We start from the raw sequence: 27335 nt of genomic DNA on the forward strand, positions 1-27335 counted from the left end.
AACTCCATCATTTCCTGGTCACTGCAGCCCAGGTTAACCTTGAGCTTCACCTTCCCCACCACCCTGTTGGTGAGAACAAAGTCCAGCACAGAGTGTCTCCCCAATGGCTTCTTTAGCACATGGAGAAGGAAGTTATCCTCAATGTATTCCAGGAATGCATTTGCCCTGCTGTGCTGCCTCTCCAACAGCTCTTGTGGACGCTGAAGTCGCCCCAAGGCTTGTGAATGTGAAGCTGCTCTGTTCTGTCTATAGAGTGTCTCATCCACTCTAAATGCATAACAACGGACTTGTTTACTTACTTTATGTTAGTCCAAATTCCTTTGTCAGAATTCCTCTATTTTTAGCTTCCTTCCATTTTATCCAGCTTTTTATGGGCTGATCACTGTACTAAAGCCCACTGCAGCAGTCAGCTCACTGGCAGCACAGCTGTGTGACAGCTAATTTTTGTTTCCAAACAAAGGATTATTGCCCTTCTGCTCTTCTGTCCTTCCATCCTTCCATAGGCAGCTGCCATTGACTGTCATGCAAGGACCTGAAAATGCATTTCAAGTGACACCTCTTTCAGCCAAGTTAAAAGCAAGCACATGGTGAGCTGGAATTGAGGCCTTGCTCATTCTTTCTCCTTCCTAAGGAGGTCCAGGAAATCTGTTTAAAGATACGATCCTGATCCTGCTGTGTTCTGAGAGTGTAGGCCTGGTCACAGTATCCTTTCTAAATTTCTAGAGAGTGCAGCTGGAGAAAAGTCTATTAATGAAATTCATAAAAGAACATTATCTATATAATATAGTGTATGATAATTGCAGCACAAATGTAATTAAAATAAAATTATCTATTTTATTAACAAATCCTTACTTTGCTTATAAAATAGTTAAGGGCTTTCATTTCATACCATCCCCAAATCTTTTACACATTTTTCTATCCTTCTAACACTAATGGTTATAAGCCAAAGATATCTTCTAAATCAATGTGGTCTGTAAAATACAGAGGGAAAAACACAGAATCAATGAGATCACATTTACAGAAATTGTTGAACAGGTACCATCTACTGTGCCCTCTTAATATCATCTGTTATTCATACTGGCTTTTCAAGGATTAGAACTTCAAACTTGCTGATTGAGTTTACCCTCCAGATTCTACACTGCTGCTGAGACTGAACTTCATTAATAATGTAGGTACATTTTGTAAGAGGAAAATATGGGCTAAAAAAAAAAAGGAAAAAAAGACCTGCAAGGGACAGAAATTGGAATTTCTGTATTGCTGCTTTAACCTTGCTCTTTTGGAATATTGCTGCATAAACGAATTCTACTAGAAATTGCCTCAAAGAAACTATTTTACCCTCAGGTAAAAATATAATTTAAAATCTTAGTATCAAGAAAACAGAAAATCCATATCGAATTCGTAATATACAACAAGATCTGCAAAACTTAACCATTCTCTTATCCATGCCCTTAGTTTCAGCAGGCAGGTTATTTGCTGCACATTCAGTTAACAAACTGTATTTTGAAATGAGAAGGTAAATACAGCAAAGTACTCCCAAAGAAAGATGCTGGGATAGGTCTCTTGACAGAGAATGACTTCATTAAAAAATATAACCCTATATAGACATATATAGCCCATATTTATCTTATGGGCTCCTTAAAAAGCATAGTAAGAATAATAATTTCTAAACCTGAAACCTGAAATTTTCAACAGAAATTTTGCCTCTTGCATTAAACAAAAACGTAACACTGAATTAATCTTTCATAGCTGCTATAAGTATACCTAGAGTCAGGGTATCTATCCTGCTGAATATTTAATTGCATCTGAGTTCAGACCCCAGCACATGAGCAAAATTATGCTGCTGATGTTTCATATATATCTAGTCCCAAGAAAGAGTACATGATGTTTCAAGACATACCTATACTGAATGAAGTACAAGGAAGTAGCTACATACGACAGTAGTATATTTTATTTCAGGGAAAAAAAATCCCAAAAAACAACCACCTTCTTCTCTTAAAATAAGCTCATGAAAAATGTCCTAAACTTCACAGCTTTTCTTATAGCTTTCTAATAGCCTTATAGCTATTCTAACAGCTGATAATCTACATTAACCTATATATTTTGCTCTTGTTTATATCCCTAAAGACATTACTACCTATAAACAGCTTTTTCATTTACTGATGATAAGGAGGCTGCAATTGACTTGTATCATGGTGGTCAGTGCTTACAACTGTGAGCTAACCACGCATTCCCACGACTATTCACCTAAACATACATCTTGACTTTAGAAATGTGAAGGATTTTCAACAACAGAAAAGTTGTAGCACCTAGGGCCACCATCAATTGCCATGTTTATGTAAATGCCTAAAAAACCAAATTACATATTTTGATAAAATATTCAGTAGTCCAGAAAACATCATCATGTTTACCCCAAATTACCACAATTATGCTTATTAATGAAGGTTTGGAGTGATTAATTAGGTTGGTTGCCTTGACTGTTGTAGGAACAAAGGAAACCCATGTGCAGGTTTTCCAAAGGAAATCAGGGTCTGGCTGGTGGCAGCTCATCCCCAGCCCTTCTGGAAGCACTGACAGGATGTGCAGCAACGAGGGGAGAGCACAGAAGCTGCTAGAGAATTCAGTAAACCATTTTGATAAAAAAAGAGCAAAGTATGATGTAAGTTGCAAACCTGATCTGAATTAACAAAAATATGTAGTGACAAGGGAAAAGAGTTAATAAAGAAATGAAAGGGTAAGGCATAGAAAGACCAAAAGGATTTGGGGAATATATATCTATCATTATCATAACAAAGGCTCATAGAAGTCAAGGATAAATCAATCCCTTAAGGACTCTGATCTCCTGTCCTGATGTACTATGCCCATTTAAGTTCTATTATAATTCTATTAATAAATATCATTGCTCTTATCTGTGACAGCTGAATTCCATTCTTACCAGATAGTTAGGGGGAGAGTAATTTAGGTTACATTCCAACTACCTTAAGAATGCAGAGTAATACATGTCAAATCCAAAATTATAACCACAATATTTCACACTGACAATTTTAAAGCATGAATAGGGCACACTCTTCCATTCCCACATACGTAACATCCTCTGAAGCTCTGTGTTGCCAGCATAGAGCACCACATTCCCAAACATATGTTTTCCCATCCTGCCACATTCTATTCCTGTGCTCAGGCAGTAAAAAGGGAACAAGAGATGGATTTGAACTCCTGCAGCATTTCTGCACCCTGCCCAGCTCCTCACATCAGCAAAAGAACTCCAGGGCTCTGTGTACTTGCACAGATTCACTGAAGCTAGACATTCTCCCCTAAATTCTATTGGTGCTGCCTTGGGGCTATTTTCAGGCAGCTTAAATTCCAATTAGGCTAAAATTTCCATTGAGTACATGCTTCAGAAAATTCACAGCTAGAAAATGGGACACACAGACACAGTGAATTTTAGGTGGAGCTAGGTAATGGGAATACAGCCCTCATGTTTTGTTTGGTCTTAGATACATTCTAATTTTGGACACTAAAGAAACATGGCCCCTTCTGTATATGGGGAAGCACTAAAAAGCACCGTGAAAACAACTGGTAATGAGGAGTTCCTGGAATCCTCACTTCTTTGTGTTCTCTGTGGCCTTACAAAAGTAAACTGTGCTATCTTCAGCTTCAGAGCATAGTGAGAACCACTTATCTGGACTCATGGGGTCAGGATCTGCAGTTCAGGACACTGAAGAGGCCAAGAACCCTAGAATTCCTACTTTTCAGTTGAGTGCTTTAATACCAGGCTGTTACGAAAAAGAATAGTACTGGCTGCTCAGTACTCAAAGTACTTGACAAACAGTCCTGAGTTGACGAGAGATATCTGGCATTTCCTGTTACTTTTTATGTTTTAAAATCCTGTTCTAAGACTCCAGTGCACTCAAACGTAAACATACTGAACATCTTCCTGCGCATATCGATAGCATTTATGAGTGTCAGGTTAGGAAACTTAGAACAATTTTGCCAGGTAGATTGGATAGCCCTCTCCAACATCTAAATTTGGGGTGAGACAGTGCCTGAGGTGGGCATGTAAATTAATTGCTACCCCTGGTATCAATCCAGGCTGAGGGATGAGCAGATCCAGAGCAGCCCTGATGGGAAGGACGTGGGGGTGCTGGTGGATGAGAGGCTGGCCTGGCAATGTCAACATGCAGCCCATAAAGCCAAATGTATTCTGGGCTACACCAAAAGCAGCATGGCCAGCAGGTGAGGGAAGGACATGGTACTGCATCTGCACTGCGGCATCCAGATCTGGGGTCCTTGGCACAGGAAGGACATGGACATGTTGGATTGAGTCCAAAGGAAGGACACCAAGCTAATCAGAAGGCTGGAGCACCTCTGCTATGAGGAAAGGCCAAGAGCTGTAATTGTTCAGCCTGGTAAAAAGAAGGCTTTGGAGTGATCTAATTGCGTCATTCCAGTAGCAGAGGGGAGCATATGAGAAAGATGCAGAGACTTCTTAAAAGGCCACAAAAATCACGGGACTACTTTCAAACTGAAAAAGAAGGTTTAGATTAGATAGTAGGAAAAAAATTTACTGTGAGGGTGGTGAGGCACTGGAACAAGTTGCCCAGAGATGTCGTGGATGCCCTATCCCTGGTAGTGTTCAAGGCCAGGTGGGTTGGGGCTCTGAACAACCCAGTCAAGTGGGACATGGTTGGAACTAGGTGATCATTAAGGTCCCTTCCAACCCAAGCCATTTTATAATTCTATGAACTGCATCCTTAAGCTTCATGCTTTGTCTTTCTAATACTGATTTGTAGTCTATTGCAAAACATGAGATTTATCAGTAGGAGAGCCCATGCCCAACCAAGCAATCCCTACAAAGTTCATCAGAACTGTGGGAACTGGCTCTAGCCCACCCGTCCTGGGTGTCTGATGGGTATGGCATGTGTTCTCAACAGTATATGAAGGAGCTCAAACCCCACAGCTGTTTTGATGTTCCTAGACAACCCCCACACTCTCTGAACCCATTTTTAGTATATATGCATGGTTTCCTGGTTACCTACAGTCAAAGCCATCTGTTAGGATGACTCTGCCCATTCACAGATTGTTCTGGTTTTCAGAGCATAGGTGCCAGGTAATGATGGGTTTAGATGGACAGCCTGCAGTGCACCACAAGTAACAAAGCTTCTGCCAAAATGACTCCAGTACTGCATTAGCAACACATGCCTGTTTGCATTTGCCCATATATATTTGCACTCAAGTAAGGCCATTTTGTATGCATGTAGTTCTCTGGCAGACTCCATTAAATACATAAACATATAAATATAATGCATCTGAGCCCAAGGGAAGAAATTACTTTCTCTAAGCAATCAGCAACTTAGCCAGATCCATAGCCATAAATGTTATGCACTTTCACTTGCCCTGTATGCAGAAAGGTGCTGTCTTTACCTGCTTACAGTCTGCCTGAAAAATAAACCTTAATTGTGTGGATCACCCTTAGAGATTGAAACACATAAAACAGACCATACATTTCTCTCAGTAGCAGTTTGAATGTGTTGCAGCCAATATGAGTTTCAGCGTCTAAATGCCTGTGGGCAGAAAGCAAGCAGACATAAGCTAGAGCCACGTACACTTGCCTTTGAGGTTAGTTGACAGCTGGGGGATTTGTCAGCTTGCCACAGAGAGCACTCACCCAAGCATGGATGTCATTTTTCTCTTTGAGCATGCACAATTAAATCTGCCTGGCATCATCAGCATGGGGCACTGCTCTCTACAAGCAGTGTGGTGGAAGGGAGGGGGTGTTTTCTCCTCGGCATCTGAAGAGAAGCTGCCAATCCCAGGGTGGAAATTGTATGTAGGCAAAGTGCTAAGAAATAGCACTTTGACCCAGATATTTTAGTCTTTGACAGAATAAAGCAAAATTAGTCTCAGCTAATTGTATAATCAATTTATATCTTGTTTTTCATACTAAAGAGACCTTTCAACAGAAGATTATTGCAGTTTACATGGAAATGCTGTTAACCACACAAAATAACCACACTGAAGATGGGTACATGGCTTTTGAAAAACTTGCAGAAGCCTGCATTAAATTTCAGCCATTTACCCCAGTTTGTTCCAGCCCTCTTGCTCACAGGCCCCACACAAATGGATACTGTGGTCTGTAATTCATTCAAATGACAGCTATGCTGCCACAGAAGCTGGTTAGTTGACAGCTCCCTATCCCTGAATTTAATTCCAAGTGAGCTCTGGCTGCCAGAGAGTTGTGCTTATTTACAGCTGTCGCTTGAAAGAGACTTAAAAAGGAATTGGTAATATGAAGAATGCATATAGCAGGCTACAGGAAGGGTGGTGTAGGCATCTAATCCTAAAAAAATTGCTATGGATTTCCCCTGGATATTTGCACTGTTTTCTAGGAAGGAAGGGATGTGACATTGCTGGTCTTTCTCCAGGAAAACCCAGTTGCTTCAAAGGAGGCAGGGAAAGGAGTAGGATTGTCGCTGTTCTCCAGCTGTTTGCTGAAGCCCTGCTGCTAATGAGATCATTACATGCTCTTAAGGCTGGAGTAACAGTCTGCTATAATTTACTTTGAAGCCAAGACAAGTAACAAGCTATTCATAGTACATATGCAACTTTTTTAATCCCAGCTATGCCAGGTGAGACCCAGATTGCCTCCTGCTAATCCATTGCTGTAGGTTTGCAGGTCCCTAGTCAAGGATAACAGGGACTGCAACAGCAGCCAGGAAAATTCAGACGTGGGTTTTTTTTTTCCTGTTTAGTGTGCCTGTCTCATCCAGCCTGGCTACAGCCACACTCCCTCAGTCCCATGTGGCACAGTAAACAAAACATGCTGCTCGACCTGAGGAGACTAGAAAGGGCAAGCAAGGACCAGAAGACTTGGCAAGAAAGTATCTTACTACAGGTCTGTGGAGTGCTCTTTCTTTTACAGCTTCTAAATAATTTAAAAAGTCTCATTAGGTGATAACGTGTTGATAGCATAAAATAGGTTGATAGCATAAAATACATTGGAACTGAACTTGATACCTGACACCGGAACTAGTTTTTAAATCACTTTTAGTGGTTTTTTTACTTATTACAATACAGGATTATGATAACATGAGCTGTCCTCGGAGTAAGGACTGACTTAGCAAGCACTGTCTATTTTACAAACGCAGAGCAGAAATTTCTTAATAATTCTGCTAGCATATACTGAAATCTATTAATAACCATAAGTCAGGAGATAAAGCATATCTTACATTTGAGTTACCATAGACCCACCCGTAACGTCCTGGGAGCAGAAGCTGACAGAAGGGCAATTCATAACAGTCAGCACTCTCTTGACAGAGGACCTGGGGGAATGGTAGGATGGCCTGTGTGTTTGGTCCTCCATTTTTTTAGAAAACTGATTGTTCCAGACTAATCCAGGTTCTGGTCTAGATTCTTCTGCACACAAGACCCTTTAGGAATGCTGTATATCTTTGATTTAGCCATAGTCTGTGTCTATGAAGTTGGTTTTTTTTTGGTAGCCTTAGAATAAATAAGACCATCCAGGTCGCTGATGACTGGAGCAGCATTGTCTCCACTTCTGATGGCACTGCACCAAACCATCCCTGCCTGGCACAGCTGCTTGGCAAAGAACAAACTGGTGGCAAAGCTGCACTGACAGCAAAGGAAAGGATGGAGACAGAAACTCCTTCTGGGAACTTCAGGCTGCCATGAGGGCTTGGCTTTGGAAGGCAGCAGCAGTGCCTCTGTATTTTCCCTAGCCAGAGGTTGAGACAGAAAACACAGCATCTCTATTTCTCATGCACTCCTCCTACAGAGCAATCTGGCTCACCCAAACTAAACAGCATAGCACATCCCATCCAGTGCCAATACTTTTTTTGCATAGTAAGGAAAAAAAAATACATGCTGGGAAGATGGTCTGTAATAGTATCATAAAAATACAAGAGTAATTTTCACTGCTGGAATCAAAGATATTTTTAATCTGCTTGGTTTGAACTGCTATAATCTAAATTAGTTTCATTGCTGATAGATTTATGGATAGCCAGTGTAGCAGTACAGAGACAATCACAGGAGAGCAAGAAGGTATGTGAGGAGTCCCCTGCTCCATAAATTCAACAAGCATCTGTCCTGGGTTGTAGTATAGGATGTATTCGATCACCATCTTCATGAACTGATGAAGCCAATTGTTGGAGCAGTGCTCTTCCCAGGCCCCCCTCCCTCTGGGGTGCCTTCTGTTAATGGCCCATCAATGCCTTGCCATGACTCATAGATAACTCCCTCCAGGAGCTATCTCTCTTTAATGGGCCATCAAGGACCCACTGTATGACTCATCATCCCATTGTGAGATGCTCTGCCCGGGGGGAGGAGCCAAGCATTCTCATCTGGATATAAGCTGGGATTTGGGACAGTACAGGCAGCTCTCACCCACTGGATTCCCAGAGGACAAGAGCTACCAGACTTTTCTACGGGATCACTGCTTCAGGAAGACCACCTCACCTGGACTGCTTCCATCACCCTGCTCAGGTTGTATTCTGACTCTGTCAGTGGCCTTTTGTATTATTGCATTTATTTTATTTTACATTTTTTCCCTTTTCTTCTCATTAAATCGTGTTTCTGACTTGGAGCCTCTCATTCATTTTACTTTCAAACCACTACGCATCTGTACATGGAATCTATCGATATAAAGAGCACTCTGTAAATCCACTTTAATAAAAAGTCACTATTCTGAGTTCACCAAAATGTAATCAGTTTTATATTAGTTATTTAAGCTGAATATATTTTATTTTACTATTGCATAAACCCTTTAAATAAATTTATCCACCAGGATATTTATAATGTCTCCTTTTCTTCTCTGTAGCATGTGTTGAAGAAGGTTTTGAGGTATTTTAACAGAATTATCACCTTTTTCTTTTTTTTTTCTTTTAACAGAATATCATCTACTTCCTGCTTATTACTGGGTAGCAAAAAGTCTTTTTGCTTCTTACATTTCTTCATGGCTGCTGTGTCTTCCCTATCTCTCCCCAGGTGGCTGCACAAGAAGACCAGCTTCAGATCAAATACAAACTCCACAGGTGCAAGGGGAAAAGTGAAATATGTTCCCTGGCTGAAGGACCCGCTCACTGAAAACATCTGAACAGAAACAACTGAAGATCAAGTCCAACTCTTAATGTAAGAAGTGTCAGTAAAGCAGATGTAGGCTGTCATGTGGAATGCTGCCAGAAAACTTACAAGTAAAAAACCTATTTATTTATAAACAGTATCCAGAAGCAGAAAAACAGCTTCTAAACAGCTGCATTTATAGGAAGATACTCTATTTAGTATATGAGGGTCTGTATTTCACCCCAGCTTCTGCATTCACTCTAGTGTTGCTCCAAGTATGATATATTCCTGCATCAGGTAATCCTAACAATATTCACTGGGTACAGAAGCAAACTGTGTCTCAAGAGGAAAAAAAACATGGAATTGAGAGATGTAAATGCCATAAAAAGAAGTCAGACTTGACTATCATATTTTCTACATGACACTAGATTCATTAGCATATAACTTATTCAACTCCATTTCTGAGTCACCAGTCCACCAGTGTATTTTCTTAATTTTTTTTTATTTTTAAACATAACATGATGGTATTTATTCTAAATGATTAAAGAGCTTCAAGATGATACTCTTAGCATTGAAGATTAAACTCCAGCTTCCTGATATCGGAACACGTTTCCCGTAATATTAGAAAAAATAGTATTCAATACTCATCTATCATTTCCAAGAAATGTGATCAGTAATTATACATGGTACTGAAATGGAAGAGAGGAAGAAGGTAAAATGGGCTTGGAAAACACATGTTTAGTTTATTTCCATAACACATTATTATACAGTTACAGACATAATGAAGTTTTTTAAAAGTGACCCTACCTAGCTCCTTCTTACTGCACTCCATACAGTTTTGCACATGCAAACATTTTGACATTTTAAAATAATACTCAGATTTTTAAGTATTTCTAATAGTCATATCATATATTTACAATGTTTAAATAATGGCACGTAAGAACATTTATGGCTGTCCTCTGTGCTTATTATGAATGTGCATCACTGAAATGTATCAAAATATCTAGGTCTCCTTGAAGGTACTAATCTGGACCCTTATCAAAGAAAAGCCTTAATAAATTTAATTCTGTGCTATGAGTCAGAAATCTACAAAAAGGGAATTATGAAGTTACTTTCTTTTTCATTCACAGAGATGATTTTTTTTTCTTTTTCTTATAGCAGAAAACACCCACATGACAACTGGGTGAAAGGAAAGAAATCCTCACCGAACTTTTCCCAAGGCAGATATTAATCACTCTTTTATATTAGAACTATATTCTTAAGTCTTTCCTAAATAGGTAAAGCAAGAAGCTTCTGTAATTGTTTATTTAATCTGTGTGAAAGCAAATATAGGTATTTTAAGTACAGCATATAATGATGATTGGTCATGAAGTCAATACTATTAATTACTAATATGGGTAACATTATCCTGGCCACAGATTTCCTTTCCTAAAGTCACAGTCTGAATTTGGATAGTGAACATACAGTTGAGTAATTAGGAAATGAGAATTAAGGTCTCACCTTTTCATTTTTAGCCTTAAATTACAAGGGCAAATATAGGAGGTGTTTTATGAGTAAGCACAACTCCTATGCCCTGAAGAACTTTGCTGAGCTCAGTGCCACCTTAAAGGTACTCACTAATTCCATCTGGAAAGTGGATGCCAGCAGCTGTTAACCAATGCCACATAAGCTGAATTTCCCAAGAAGATTTCCCATTCAGCACAAATGTGGAATGTTTGTTCAGAGCCCATGTGTGAGTGCCACTGACTTCAGGGCAGTTACCTCACCCATGCAAACCCCACAAACACACCCAAACCAGGCACCCAGAACCTCACTGTCTGATGATCTCAAACCTCACCCGATTTCACTGAAGAAACACACCTGGGGTTTGAAATCGACCCTATGTCCTTGACTATGAAAGAAAACCCCATAGATTTCAATGCTTTTCTGTGACTAAAAGCTGTGCCAGGTGACAAATCGTGCAGATACAGGGGTTTTAGTCATATAGCTAAAAATGTGACTTCATTTATTTTTTATCTAAAATAACAGGTAGCGGTAATAAGCCTCAGCTGTGATGTGAATACAAAATAATTTACCTGAAGGATGATTCCTTACCAATACTCTGTACTGCTGGAAAGTCTGTGGTTAGCTATCTTAATATCAAAATATAAGCAAATATCTGTCACCTTACTCTGCATATTTTCCATCCAAAAAACTATATAGACTTACACTGGAATTATGTGGAAGTAAATACAAGTCATCGTGAACCCATTAGTTCCAAATTATTATTTAACCATAATTAACCCAGTTCTACATTATTAATTTTAGAAGCATGGTGGAAATCTGTACTAGACATTCTTTCTGGTTTTCCATTCAATTCAAGAAAAATGTTCTAAATTTAAATGACTGTTTCAAGTTTAGGACAACTAAAAGCCTAATCTTTCAATATAATAATTCACTTCATCGTACAAAATACGAGTGGACACTAAAGAAATAAAAATAACTGCATCACTTGTTTTTTTGAAGGAAAGAGTGGAATGATCCGAGACTAATTTATTTTTTTTTTTGTAACTCAAATGATCAATTATTTTAACTGAAATGTATTTAATTAACACCAAAATATATTTAATTTAATTTAAAGTGTTTGCCATGTGTTTCAATGATTAATGTGGATAGGCACTGGATATCAATGTCTCATTATGCATTTATATTCAGCATAGCAAGCAAAGGCAAACACATATGACTTCAAGGTGCTGAGTATTTGCAGTTTCCAGTGGCTGCAACTAATCCTACTTAACAGCAAAGGTAGATTATTTTATTGAACTTAAACTTTCCAGACCTGGGGTTTATGAGATTAAAGTCTCCAATCCAGCTCTCTGCTAGGCAGGTCTCAATAACCCACAGTTTTTTACACTCATTACTGCTTGGGCTAAGTGGTTTAGGGAAAAACCTCATGATTCTCCTGGATTGCTTAAACCTTCTATAAATAACCTGGGTTGAAAATTTATGTCTTAACCTGAAATTTTGATGCCCATGCTTTCCTGCTATCATGCCAGAGCCTCACTAAGGCATGCTGAGAATTACCATACATGATATTGCTGTTAAAAACCCAGAGGTTTTTCACGACTCACCTTGGTGATTTCATGGAAATCACTGTGAAATTTTAACTGCTGTCAAGTCTGCCCCTGTATGGGGGGCAGGTCTGTTAACCAGCATATGGTTTATATGCAGGTCTGTTCACCAGCATATAAACCATTAGCTTTATTTTTCTACACACAATAACAACGAGAAAACAGATATCAGACACCTCTTTTTGCCTGTACTCTTTTGAGATGCTTTTCTTTATCTCTGCTAAAGAAAGAATTTGACATTAATTTCAAAACAGTGCTCTCTGAACAATCACCATCATCATGTTTGTGCTAACTGCATGACTGTGAATTTATTTTTATTTTGAAATATTTAGGGAGCTCTGTCCTTTTTCCCAGGATTCTTCAATCTCAAGAACCCCCGAAGCAAGCCAATCCCAATCCTATACTTCCTTCTGTAGAAAGAAGAGGAGCAAAACAAAAGCAAAACTTTAATTCATTTGATTTCAAGTGGTTCTACCTTTTCTCTGGAGATTCTGGACTCTGCTATAATAAACTGCTGCCCTTGAATGTCTTTTATGTTCCTGAAATATAGTAAGAACTGTGATCTATACCCTTATGAAAAAGATTTTGAAGTAGGAGTAAGCTGAGAGAGCTGTTAGAAGAACCTTTTTTAAATACTACAATACAAATTGCTGACCAAAAAGTTAGTTTTCCTCTCTTACCAAGCATTGCCCAGAGCTTTTCCAATATTTGGAAACCTCCAAACAAGTCTTTCTTAATACATGCCCAGCCTTACAAATGCCACGTTTCTGCAATGGTCTAGGAAAGTGCACCAGGTCTTTTCATTTTAAGTGGAAATTCCACCTGACTGATAGCCTTCAGGTGGGTTGATTTCAGATTGGCAGAGATCAAGTGTCTGGGAGAATGTTTGTAAATGTATCAGTGCTTGAACATTTAAGCATAAGCCTAGGTATAAAGAAATTAAAGATATACCACAGAAATCTATCCAGTATCTTTTCAAACACTGCCAGGTGCTCTGTACAAAACAGGAGCACTTCACATTTCTCCAGGTTTTGTTTTATTGGCAATCTTACCTTCATCTCTCTAGAGCCATTTCCCAGCACCAACTAAAATATCCAGAACAAGGCAAAAGCACATACATGATACAGAAAGCAATGCAAACCACCATCACCTCAATTTTATACAGTCAACACAGTATTGTGAAAATGTTGCCTTTTCCCCATATCTTTTTCTAAACCAAAACATCTGATCAGAGCTCAGGGACTGGTGGAAGACTCAAGCATGACTGATTAGAGTATGTTTTCTGTATCCTATTGGGTCTCTTGGCATCATGTAATTTCAGTATTTTCTATTTCCCCAAACATTATTTACAGTTAGCAGAATTATTATTTTCTTCTCTGTTTTTGGAAAAAAAAACAGTTTTTTCTTCCTAATTAACTCCTACTAATTTTTTTTTTTTTTTTTTTTTTTTTTAATCAGAGCCACACATTTGAAGATTTGGAAAAGAGAATATCCACACATCACCAAGAAAACTCCCATAACCTCACTAAAACATAAGATTATCAAGCACTGATGAGTATTTTTATGTAGAAAATAATTTTTAGGAAGATGTGAGCAGGTGAACTTGTGTTTTCAAGGGTCTGTGAGTGGGCCCAGGCATTGTGATCAGTGGCCCAAAGTTCAGCAGGAGGCAGGTCACTAGTGCTGTGTGCCAGGGGTCTGTGCTGGGTCCAGCACTGTTCAGCTGTATTCACGAGTGGATGACAGAACAGAGCATCCCTCAGCAAGTTCACAGGGGGCACAGAACAGGGAAGAGTGGCTGATACACTAGAGAGGGTTGTGCCACCATTCAGAGAGATCCTGCTATGCTGAGAAATGGGAAAAGAGGAATATCATGAATTTAGACAAGAAGTACAAAGTCCTACACCTGGGGAGGAACAATGTCAGCACCAGCACCTGCAGGAGGCTCATTGTCCTGAAGGCAGTTTCCTGAAGCTTTGTAGGAAAGGGTTTTGGGGTTCTGGTGAATGACAAGCTCACCAGGCACCAGCAATGTGCCCTTGGGCCAATGGCATCTTGGACCGCATTAGGAAGAGCACTGCCAGGAGGTCAAGGGAGGGGATTGTTCTCATCTGCTCAGCACTGGCAAGGCCACAACTGGCTGTGGCCAGAGCTAGACTTTCAAGTAGAAAGACACAGAGCTACTGGAGTGAGTCCATCATAGAACCACTGAGATGATTAAGGGACTGAGGCATCTTTCACATGAGATGAGGCTGTGAGAGTTGGGGCTGCTCAGCCTTGGAGAGCAGAAGGCCTAGGGGGACATCATCAATGTGTAAAAACATCTGAAAGGGAGGGAATGAAGAATAGGGAGCCAAACCCTACTCAGTAGTGCCCACTGACAGGACAAGAGGAAACAACAGCAAATTTAAACATATGAAATTCAATCTGATCATGCAAAAGTTTTTAATTTTTTTTTTCCTTCTATGAGATTCAGAACAGTGGCCCAGGTTGCCCAGAGATATAGTGGAGTCCCCATCTTTGCAGATATTGAAGAGTTGTCTGGACACACTCTTGGCTACCTGGAGTGGGCTGAACCAGATGACCTCTGGAGATCCCTTCCAGCTTCAACCACATTCTTATTCTGTGAAAGGAAGCCCTATGTAATAAATTATTTGATGGCTTAAGAGCAAGTTTCAGGTTCATACTAGGAATCCATACAAAATTCTGCTGCTGTATGACTCATTTCTTATGCTGAATTACACACTCCCAAAATGTGGGCTGAAGTAATTTTGAAAAAGAGTCTGTTCAGCTGTCATCACACTCTCCAACAAATGTAAATTAATTCGCATTCACCGAATCACGCCGCCTTTAAGATGCAATTTAATCTTCATAGTAGTTCTCTTTCTTTTAGGTCTGAGATTTTCTTGCCATGCAAGTTTCAGATCATCACACTGGAAAATGCCCAGCTAAGACTTGATAGGGTTTATTGCATTTTGTTAAGACAGCCTGCATTTACAGCCATGTTTTGAAAGCACATGGTCATGCAGCCACAAAAGACTGGAAAAATAAATACTTTTTGCACAGAGTTGTAAATCTGCTTGTTCCACATGTAATTGTGTGTGCCTGTACTTGTGCACATCTTGTATTCACAAACAGATTTTGCAAGGAACTAGGGCTCATTCCTGTGAAAATGCATTTGGATTTTTCAACATGGTACATGTTTCCTTTTCCTGTTTCTAAACATAAGGCAACAAAGTATCAAGCTTTTTGACTCAGCTCAGAATGTGTTTCTGAACTACACAAAAATGAAAGGAAAACTCTTAAGTTTTTTGGGTTGTTTTTCAGTTCAAATCGCCATTTCAAATGCAGAAATGTCAATGAGTCATGTTGGAAGGATACAAATTTTTTGAAAGTGGTATTTGGCATTGGCAGCCAAAGAAACATTTTCACAGACAAGTAGGTCTGTCTGCAGTTAAAGGCAAGATTTTAATTGGAAACTTATTTTTACCTTTTCCTTTTTACATCTTTGAATGATATTGAGGCAGCTTCATGAACAATTCAGTTCCTTGGCATAAAAAATCTAAGAAAGACTAAGTGAATTCATATGCTTAAGAAATTCATTTAAATTTAAAAACAAGCAGTAAGAAAATTCAGCACTGGATTATGCAATTTGCTTCCTGGGAACAAAATCCATGGATTTTGTTTTGTCATATTCTAAATGAAATGTATTCTAACTGTAACTATTTCTACTATGTCAATTGATACAGAAATAAGTCTCTGTGCTGCCAAATAGTTTGTGGTTTTACTAGTGCAAAATAGAGTTGCTTTATAGCAAACTAAGGGCTAAAATCCTGCTTTACAGGAAGACATCAGGGCTTAAAACTAGGAAAGAAGAAATAGGTGCAGTGTTGTCAGTATAATGTTCAACAAATAGCTTTTATCTTAGCACAACGCCAATGATCTGAGCCTACAGGCTGCTGTAACTAGGACAGGAGGAGTGCTAGAACATGATTTTCAAACTAACCTATGAGAAAGATTAGATTATTTTTTGTCTCCTAATGCCAGTGGTTTTGTTTCTCATTGTGGAAATCTGATACAATAGCCTAATTATCTGCAAAACCAGTATCTTCAGAGTTTATCATCTTTGGATATTTTGCTCTGTGATTTGAACTGTTTGCTATTCAACCCTGAGTGCTGATGGGGAAAATGCAACATTTGCTCCAGTGAAAACTATGGAATCTAGTTGTCACCAGTGATGTTACAAGCTACCTTCTAAAGCAGATGTTGGATAATGAATTCCCTGCATTAAGACAGCAGAGTACTGCAACACTCAACACAACAGATGCATAAGTTATGGAAAAATGCTCATCCACTTAAGACACTGAGATGATTACATAGGTTTTTGAAGTAGAGGTATGATATAAATCAACTAACATTATCAGTACTTCTCATTTTAATACAGGTACCAAGTCTGATACAAAATTACAGTTTATATCTTCCACCTCCATCTGGCACAGACCAAGAAGATGCAGTAACAAAACAGTTCCCAATATGAAAATAATTATAGGGTCGAGTATCAGCACAGTCCAGCTCCACAGAAATGTCTAATAAAGTTTTCATAATTACACTTATTTTGCCCAGGTATGTTCTTTCATTCTACACACAGTATACAGCTTTACTGAGGATTTATCAAGGTTAAAAGGTGAAAGGAAAATGGATCTCAAACACACTGCCTTTCAAAGGGAAAATTTCATTGCAATGGCTTCCAGCTGGATCACATCCACAGATTTTTCTTTCTCTCATTATCCCTCTAAAAAGTGGGTTTTTTAGTTGTGTGAACCATGCTGTAACAGACTGTTCTTTGGCTTTTTTCATTTCCTGGAATAAAAGATTAAATTCTATATGATGGATAATATAGTAATTATTTTAGAACATATCACATTTAACAATATGCATTTCTTATCAGACAAATTCAGTTTTTTCAGTGTCACTCAAGCCTAAATATAATAACATGATAATGATGTTTTGTGCTATTACCTTGCATCACTAAATGTCCACTTAAGCTTTCACATAATAAAATGCATAAGGAAGAGATTTTCATTCACTGTTTAGCATTTTGTGCCTATGATTAAGTACACATGATTACACTGTTGCACTGATTGATGCCAATTCAGCATGAGGACATTTGGTAGCAATTATGTTTTGTTAAAGTACTCGATATTACATGTCATTCCTCTAGGCTGAGAATGCAGTGCTATTCAAAAGATCGAAAACATCAACCAATGAAAACATATATATCTGCATGTGTACATATGCATACACGCTTGCATATATGATCATGCATCTGTAAAGAAAAGTACCCATATATGAAAAGATTTCCAGAAGATTTGTGTATTATTATAGATATGCACTCTTCTAGAGAATTTGTCTTGTCCGCGTAATTCAAAAAGGAAAATTGAAACATATTAATCAATTTTTTTATTATTTTTTAAGAGAGAATTCTAATGACTCAGTGATTAGCCTCTTTTTTAAAAGCCACACAATTGTTTTTGCTTTAGCTCTCTGCTGAAAAGATTATATTTACTTTAGCAACTTAAATGAGTTTTTGCTATCATAGTACCCATATTCAGACATAAGTTATTTGAAAAATAGCTTTAAAAGATCACTATTTTGTATCAAATACAATTATTATATCAGAATTGCTGTAATAGAGAAGGAATCCAACAATAATGAGGTTTTGTGATATCACTGTAACTAAAAGTTATTTCGATCATCTGTTGTGCACTTACACATAATGCTCATATTCTTGTGAGTTTTATTTTAGTCTTTATCTTCTCAATTTGGGTTTTTTGGGGTTTTTTTGAGTATTTTCCAGCTACAGTTACTGGCAGTGCTCTGCCCTGCAACAAGTGAATGACTTCATGCATATTCTTATTTGTACTATGTAAAGTTGATGCTACAGCTGGAGTTTATTTGCATTTAAGCAAATCAAAACTAAGAAAGAAACTTGGTTAGGACTTGTTTACTGACCCTTCTTTTACAACTTAATTTTTAAAATTTCTTCCAGTTTTTCAGGTATTTAAAATCTGACTAAACACGTAAACAAAGTAAACATTTAACTGAGTAAAACGTGAATGTACAATGTCTGGTTTTGCCTGAAAGTGTGGAGACTTGTCTTCAAAATAAAATATGCCTAAAATATGAGAATATGGGAATGGTTTTGAAATATGTCCTTTGGTAGCAATATTTACCTGAATATGGAATTTTCATTAAGAAAGATAGGGTAATAGTAGATAGAACAAAGTCTTTTAGAGACCCTCTAAGACAGTGTTTAACTAAACTCGACAAGAGAATCTTGAGTAGATTTGAAACCTTGGGGCAGAAAATGTCCTCACATAAGGACAGATATGTAGTATCTGATCTATCAACTTATGTTTTTATTTTGCTTCTGGTTTTGATGTTTGCCTGCTTTTTTCCAGTATGATAGGCATATAAAAAATAGATCAATTTGCCTTCTATTTAGTGGTACATGTCTGTGGCAGGTTTTTGTTTATTTGTTTTGGTTTTGTTTGGTTTTGGTTTTGTTTTTCTTCATTCGTTCAGTACAGAAGAAATTGGTGGTTTATTCAGTAACTATATAGGAAAAGTGTCAGCAATACCACACACTAGCTATCTAATACAGCAAGATTGCTCATTCATCCAGATCTCTTAAATCTATTAGCCTGACAGGAAAGGTATGTGAAAGCTTTCAAAGGCCAAATTACAAAAATTCAAATATAGTCCAAACTATTGAACACTTCCACATGGTGGGCACTGGCCATGAAGTGACCTTGGCAGAGCTATTTACACCAATGTTTTAGATGCATGATCTAACCTGGAGCAAATAAAAAGGCATTTATCACATCAAAGTCTGTGTAAGTAATCTCTCTCATTCTTGGATTTCGGCTACCACTTTATCAAAGTTCAGGAAACTATCAGGAAGCTTAAATAATTTCAGTTTCTCTTACTCAAACAGAAAGCTTTGTTACAATTAAATAAAAAATTATGTCTGCATTCATGGAAATGAATCAGCTGACAAAATATGTTTGCTACAAAGGTTTCATAATTGTTTTAGGGAGACTATGTGACGTACTACAGAACAAGAACAGGTATTAGTATGATGGCTGAGTTGCAACCCATTTATGTTCTATAGTATTGGAATGCTCTTCCCCTGCTTACTTAAACATCTGAACATGCATACACACGTTTAAAGCCAGCCAAAAACAAAGGTTACTTGAGTTTTACTCCGAGGCTGATGAAATATTCACCATTCTACTAAACATGGCAGTAGAAGAAGCTGCTTCTTAGATATTCTATAGGAAGCAACACTCTCTGCAAGTATTTGTTAGGAAATTTCTGTTCAGTGATTCATAAAAGGTTGAAGATTTGTTTTCATTACATATTACATTTATTTTTCTACCTAACAGAAAATTCTGAGGAAAGTAAACCAGGGAAAGCAACATCTGACTGAAGAGAATTCTCCTAATAAAAATCAATCTGAATGCCTTTAACACAAGTTTGAAGAATAGCATATCAGAAGTTATTAAACATTCTTCTAGTAACCACATGAGGTTGGGCCAGTTCCAGTAATCACTGTCTGGCACATCAAAGAAATCCTGGAGTTATAACTTCTTACTGGAAAATCAAATGTAACATTTCTAGTCTTTCCCCTGGAAAATCAGAGCTCATAGTGCAATCTAATTGCTGCAAAGACATGTCAGTGAAGAAGGGTGTGTTGTTTGAGAATTTCCTTCCCACTCCCATCAAAACACATGTGAGAAATCCAGTTAAGAAAATCCAGAAGGAAAAAGCATTATGTCTTCCTTTAACTTAGGCATATTCTGTTCTGTTTGGGGCAAACTCTGGAACTGCTACCTAAGTCTGAATTTCTTCCCACTTCTACCTCCTGGATAAAAAAAAAATCTGTTTGCTGTACTCAGGCCAGGAAAAATTTGCACTTATATGAACAGAGAAAAGGAATTTAGCTTGGAGCTACTGGAGATTATTCAATGGGGAAAGGAAAGACAAAAAAGATGGTGGGGATTATCTGGAGGGATAGAGAAGACTTATCAAAATCAGAAAGAGAGGATTCCAGCGTAATCTGCTCCTTGTATTAACAACATGTGCAATCACTGCTACTGGCAGTTTGTTTGCTCTGATTTCTCACATTATCCAGGGGCTATGTGTGTGAAGCTGTGGGTATGCATTTACAATGGTTAGTGAGTAACCTTGCAATATCTCTGGTGACACTATCCTCCAATCTCTGCTTCCCATTTATTATGTGGTAGAGGTCTGTGACAACTAGCACAAAGCAGTGTTTGTGCTCAGGTCTGCTTCTCCTGTATGAATGTAATATTAGAGGATACATGCTGTAGTTTCCAACCTTCACAAAAGGCCTAGAATTCCTAAACACAAACTGCAGTTTAACATGCACACATACAAACAAAAAAATCCTGAAACACAACATTAAATGAAAACAAGCAAATTTTTGTTCATTTTTGGTTTAAAATGTTTTTGCTAGTTAATTAACTTGAACAATAAAATTCTAAGTAACAATATTCTTTAATGAGCTTCTTCATTGATTGTGTACAGCAATAAATCCCTGCTTCTGTATTTAATATCTGTTTACTTCAACTGCTCTATTTAATACATGTTTATGTGAGAGAATTTTAAATGAAGTTGCTAAGAAATTTAATATAGTGAAAAAAGACTTTTGGCTAGATATGTCACTGTTTTGAAAAGCATTATGAACATTAGAAAGAATCACTCTACTCATCAGATGATGAACAATATTATTATTATTATTAAACCTGTCACTAAACCTAGAGGCTGTCAATTGCAACTGCTATCATCTGGCTCTCACTTCTTATTTACATTAGTAAAAGACAAAGACAGACAAAAGCACTGATGCTGGGGTGCTGCAGCTGCTGTGGTCAATGAGAAAGCACCACTGCCCTCCAAGAGGCACAGGTTCCCAACCACCAGTTTGCTTTCCAGGACTTCTCAAATACTTCTCTCACCCACTTCTGTGACCAAACAAGGTAACCTACAAGTTTATTTTCTGTTGAAAAATGTGTTATTATGGCTGCTGATCTCTGACATAGAGGGATTCTTTTCTGCTTCCCCACCTGCCTAGGCGATGCTGCTGTCCTTCAGCATTTCTGACATCTTAAGAAACAGCCTATTCTTTAAACCCTTGCCTCAGCACAAATTTGTGGAGACTTGCTGTTCTTTCCCTGTTCTGTAGAGCACATCAGTTCTGACAATGACAGGAGCTGGCATGACCCAGCCATAGAGCAACAAGGAAATAACTTGCTGATGTTGCTTGTGAAGTTGCATGAGTCCTGATCCTTTGATTATTTAGAGGACAAAAGTGCAGCCTCCTGTTTTTCTCCTAAAAGCTGCAAGAAGATGAGGCCAGTGGTATCTTGCAGTTCTCAATGAGAAAACCACCACTTAATACATTAAAGGGACTGGTATTGACAACAAGTATGCAACTGCACTCGGAGATGGAAGCAGGACAGTCCTAGAAGCCAGACTACAAGGATGGCAGAACATTGGGATGGCAGACAAAATATTGGAGCTTCTGTCCATAATTCTGAGCCATCATACGGTAGAATTCAAGCCAAAAGCAAGCACGAATTTTCAAACAAAAAGCTCTGTAGCAAAATGGAGGCGGTAGCTGCCATCCAGTTGTGACAGCTCGCCTCCTGCAGCCCCTGCAATCTCACTGACACGGCCGTGTCCGTGGCCATCACCAGCGCTGGGCCTGGGAGCCCTGTGCAGTGTAAAAGAGACCCAGGGCTCTTCCTGAACTGCCATGCATCTGTCTGTCCCATGTCCAGATGGAAAGGGTGTGAAGCCTGTAGCTTGGTGAAATTATCTTGCTATTTATAGCAGCATATAGTGTAATTGCATGACACCCAACAGAGTTATTTAGGCTCTACAATAAGGGTAAACAAGACTGAAATCTGGCTATTTGTCTGAAGGTCAAAGAAAGGGTAGGCACTCTAACTCTGCTAATCAAACCTCCAAACTATTTAAAATATTAGATGAAAAGCATACATATATTTACATTCAACATGACTTACGATGTTAAAAACAGAAGAAAAAACAGAGAGGGAAGAAACAGATGGTATACCAAACATCACAAGCTAGTAAACAAGGAGACATAAGAAACAAAGTCATCACAAAATCAAGACCTGTCAAACAAGTACTGACCTTAGCAAAGGCACACTCAGGCAGACACAAGCTCCACAGGCATCTCACTGCTGCGGGGCACATTACTGAGACCAAGGCTTTGTCAGGTTGTCACCGTGTCACAGTGACTCCAGCAGCACCTGTTACACTATCTGCATCCTCCCCAGCAGCTGCTCTCTGTCACTGCCACTGTCTGACCTGTCAGTTGGCAAAAAGTATGGCCAGGGGTTTTGCACGGGAATGGGTTTTGTGTGGGAATAATTTCCCCTTCTTTTTCTGTCACCTCCTCACCCTGTGATCATTCCTTTCTCAATCTCATCTATTTCATCTGGTCTATTTATACTTTCTGGTAATTTTAAATATCATTCAGCTTTCACGTTGCTTGCTAAAGGAAAGAATTAAACATCTTTTCTACCTCATGGCATCTATAGTGGACATGGAAGAACACCACCATCTGAGATCAGTGAAGTCCCATACACACCACTGTTTGGGTTTGGCATGGCCAAGCTTTGGTACTGGGGTGGCTACAGGGGTGGCTTCTGTGAGAAGCTGCTGGAAGTTTCCTCTGTGTCCATCAGAGCCAGTCCCTGGCAGCTCCAAAGATGTGCTGCTAGCCAAGGCTGGGCCAACTGGAAATGATGGTAATACCACTGTAATAGGATACTTAAGAAGAAGGAAAAAAAAATGTTGCTCAGATGTAATTGTGGCCAGAGAATAGTGGAGTGAGTCAGTGTGGGAGGAAGAGCTCTGCAGACTCCAAGGTCAGAGCAGAAGGAGGGGCAGGAGGGGCTCCAGGTGCCAGAGCTGAGATTCCCCTGCAGCCTGTGGGGCAGCCCATGGTGAGGCAGCTGTGCCCCTGCAGCCCATGGAGGGCCAGGGGATGCAGAGATCCACCTGCAGCCCGGGGAGGAGACCCACACTGGAGCAGGTGGATGCCTGAGAGGAGGCTGTGACCACATGAGAGGCCCATGCTGGAGCAGGCTGTGACTGAAAGACTGCACCCTTGGAACAGTGACCCACATTGGAGCAGTTTGTGGAGAACTGTCTCTTGTGGGATGGACTCACATTCAAGAAGTTCATGGAGGACAGTCTCCTGTGGGAGGGCCTTACACTGGAGCAGGGCAGTGATCAGCGGCCCTCTCCCTGATCAGCGGCAGAAACAACCTGTGATTAATGGGCCATAACTCCCATTCCCAGTCTCCCTGCACTGCTGGGGGGAAAAAGTAGAGCTGGCAATGAAGGGGTGGGAGGAAGGTGTTTTTAAGGTCTCATTTTGCTTCTCATTATCATGCTCTGATTTTATCAGTAATAAATTCAATTAATAGCTCTAATTCTAGTCTCTTTTGACTGCAATAGGGTTTGGTGAGTGATCTCTCCCTGTACTTACCTCAACTTATGAACTCTGTTACATTTTCTCTCCCCCGTGCAGTGGAAGGGGGTGATAGAGAGGCTTTAGCAGGTGCCTGGCATCCAGCCAGGTTCAACCAACTACACCCACTTAGCAAGGAGGATGGTACTATTCCACCACAGGACTTGGAGCTGGAAACATGGCATCCAGCTATTTCAGCATGAATGAACCATCATTCTTGTAGGAAAGGACTAGTGAAAGGGAATGTAAAAGAAAAAGGGTTCCTGAGGATAGTTTAATATTAACAATCTTTCTAAAGTCCCCTTTTCCTAAAGCTTGCTTTATTCTTCTATAAAGATTCATCCATTTTTTCTCCTGGGAAGACAGTGGACACCATAAGGTTAATATGTTGTTTCTGCCCAGTAAGTCTTTTTCATCTTTACTAAAGAGTAGGCATTTTTCCTCAAGATGATGGATAATCTTGATCATCTTTAGATGCCAGTAGTCATCTTGTTGCTAGTCCCATACCCTTAGCCTACTAGCATTTCAATAAGTCTATTGTTTTTATCATAGTCATTTGTCTGTTTCTTTTCACAGCTATCATTTCTTTCCCCTGCCTAAGTGGGTCACTTTTATCGTCATCATCATCATCATCACCATCTGCTGTGCCTGTTTGATCTCATTTGTCCATTGACACTGTTTCTTACAAAAGAATCGTTGCTGCACTTCAGCAGCAGAAGGTTATGATAATCTACCTATCTCTAGACATACTGCAGCATATGAGGCAACATTGCAAGAGGCACTGCTTATTTTAGCATCTCACACAATATACTACAGTCAATAGTAGTCCCTGTCCTCCTTGAAAATTAATAATGTAAGGCTGACAACAGAATAGTATGTCACTACACAGAAAGGAATTAAGCATAATGTTGTTTCCTGCTCTCCTTCCTCTTTTGATTAAACTTTCTGAGTTGTTACCACGGATTCTTTTCTCAGAATTTAAGAAGGCTGTGAAGTAGATATATTAAGCCCCATTATAGCAGAAAATCATTAGTTAACACAGATCTTTCTCATACATTTATTAGCTGAAGCTTTCTCATTATCAGTTGAGGTCAACAGACTGAAAAAGTGGATTATATTACCCACTTAGAAAGCTTTTTATATTTCAAGCTCTTGTACCTAATTTATCCTCAAACTCCCTATGAAACAGGGACAGTAATTAAGTATGATTATGCTACTTTTCCTAATTAGGTAGCAAGTGGCATCGATGTTAAATATATCCCATAAGTTTACACAGTGAATCAAAAGCAGAAATTCCAACCTGACCAAAATGTTTGACTGCAAGTTCCTGGGCATCTGAGAAGTTACCTAAAAGTTCATGGGGAGCTGATTTGGCTTTTCTTTGTGAAGAACATAGACAGACATCAGGACTAAAAAAGATAAACCAGCATCACCATCAGCACCCCCTAACATGCCAAAATTTGCCAGACAAGTGATACAGAACCCCTATGGGACTGTCCTACTCTTTCCTGCATCCTAGCCATCCACTAAAAAGTTTACCCCTCCACAAACAAATTGCAAAAGATATAGAAGTTTAAACATATGTCAAATACAAAATGCTTTCTTTTATTCCTACTAATTATTCCAGCAGCCTTTTTTTTTCCCTTTTTTTTTTAGTGTGCTTATGCAAGTAAATACTAAGAGGCTTGAAACAGAAAGAGGAATCCACTCACAGAAATACAGCTTAAGCATCACTTTCTGCATTGAACACTGGGTCAAAGATATCATTAGCATAATTACAGAACAGCCAGTGAAGCTTTCAAAAATCTGAGTAACAGCATAAAGGACAGGTACATTATTTATAAATTAATTTCTCCTGGCCCTGAAGAGAATAATCATAAAGGGCTCATTTTTCTGTATTCAATTGTGTCAGTTAAAGTATCAGTTTACAAAGCACATAAAGTTTCAGTTGGGTCCAACAGAAATAGTAATCATTGCTTGCTCTCTTGGACTTTTACTCCCTGGTTTCTATTATCCCATCAGTAGGTCTTCAAACCAACCAGTGTTCCCAGATGAGCTTTATATGGAAACTCTTCCACATCTCACTTTGCTGAATCCTGGGAGATTGTTATCTGATTCACACATCAGTCACATGCATCACAAATATGAACACAGACAATTTTCTTTCCCAAGAGTAGGAAAAACAGCGTATCTAATATCTCATTAAAGTGCAGAAATTTAAAAAACATTTTTCATAGAAGAAATGGCCATCCTATTTTCTACAATTCTGTGTTTTCTTTTTAAACAAAGTTATGAATTAGCCATTTGTTAACAAAATGAACAATCAGGAAAAAAGTTTTGAGACATTTGGATCCAAATTTGTTACAGGAGGTATTTCAAAGAGTTCAAGAGGGATGAATGACTGAATTACAAGGTTAAGTTAAAGAGACAAATTTAAAGTATGGTTCTTATTTTTAAAGGCATATCCTAGCCAAATTATTCCAGTAATGTTACTGTACTATACAACAAATGAAGAAAAGAAAAATCAATTTTGATAGCACTATTAGTCTCACTTCTATGAAGACATCAACCTCCTCTATTAAGCCAGACCAGTTAGAGGCCAAAGAAGCTGAGGATAAATGTTATTAAACACCAAAACACAAGCTAAGCGTCTTCAAACTCAGCTCCTGAAAGTCTTCAATTCTTGTGTGGTCAATCTAGTGATGAGAGACTCCAATGGCACATAACACAAACAGATCTGCTTTCCTTGAGGATAGTGAAAGAGGAGAAGGTGGAGGAGGAGAAGAGTTGAGTTTCTAATGGGCATCACCTGGTGATGGGATCTATCCGCACACCAACCCTGGCTTTCCCCTCCTCTTCTAGGAGAGGGGATTCAGTCCCCTGGGGGGAGATGGTGACACTGCTGCCACACAGCTTCTACCACTGGGTGCCTGTGTCCCAGCATGCAAAGGAGGGTGCTCACTTTTGCTGCTTACTAGCTGTCTTTAATGAATGTGGAATATACATTCAATGAATGTGGAAGAATGGAAGAGAAGACAGGAGTGGTGGTGTTAAGGCATTCAGGGAAATCATCTCTTCTGGTTTTGATATTATTATATCAATGGCCTTTGTTTTTAAGGTCTAAAACATGGACATTCCAATTTCTCCGTTGAGATCCCATTCATTATTTTCACCATCAATCTTTAAGACTGAAATGTTATCCATACTATTTTTCTCACACAAAAAACCTTTGTTCACAGTGAGACAGTGTAAGCAAGAAGCTCCTGACTATTGTTTGGTACTCAATCCTTTTCTGTTCCTACTTTATTTCTTTCAGAGGTATTTAATATTTGTCAGAGGTAATTTTTAGCCTTACTTAAGAAGTACTTCTGAATACAACATGTCATTAGGTTCAGAATGCTCAAATTAAACAGACAGACATGGAATTTCAGAAACATCTCCTGGGGCCAGTATGCTTTCAGACTGCCCTATAGGGCAGAAATCCATCTACAGCCCCTGCAGGGACCTCACATTGGAGGGAGGAGATTGTGTGAAGAGTCCTCCCACTAAGGGGGAAGGAACAG

At 38.9% G+C, this 27335-nt stretch overlaps 1 protein-coding gene across 1 annotated transcript in view; it reads right to left on the minus strand.

Annotated features, from left to right (window-relative positions):
• KHDRBS2 (KH RNA binding domain containing, signal transduction associated 2) overlaps positions 1-27335 on the minus strand; it is a 327589-nt gene that overhangs the window by 103736 nt on the left and 196518 nt on the right. The window lies entirely within an intron of this gene.

This window comes from Sylvia atricapilla, chromosome 3 (genome assembly GCF_009819655.1).
Source record: "Sylvia atricapilla isolate bSylAtr1 chromosome 3, bSylAtr1.pri, whole genome shotgun sequence".
Lineage (NCBI taxonomy): Eukaryota > Metazoa > Chordata > Aves > Passeriformes > Sylviidae > Sylvia > Sylvia atricapilla.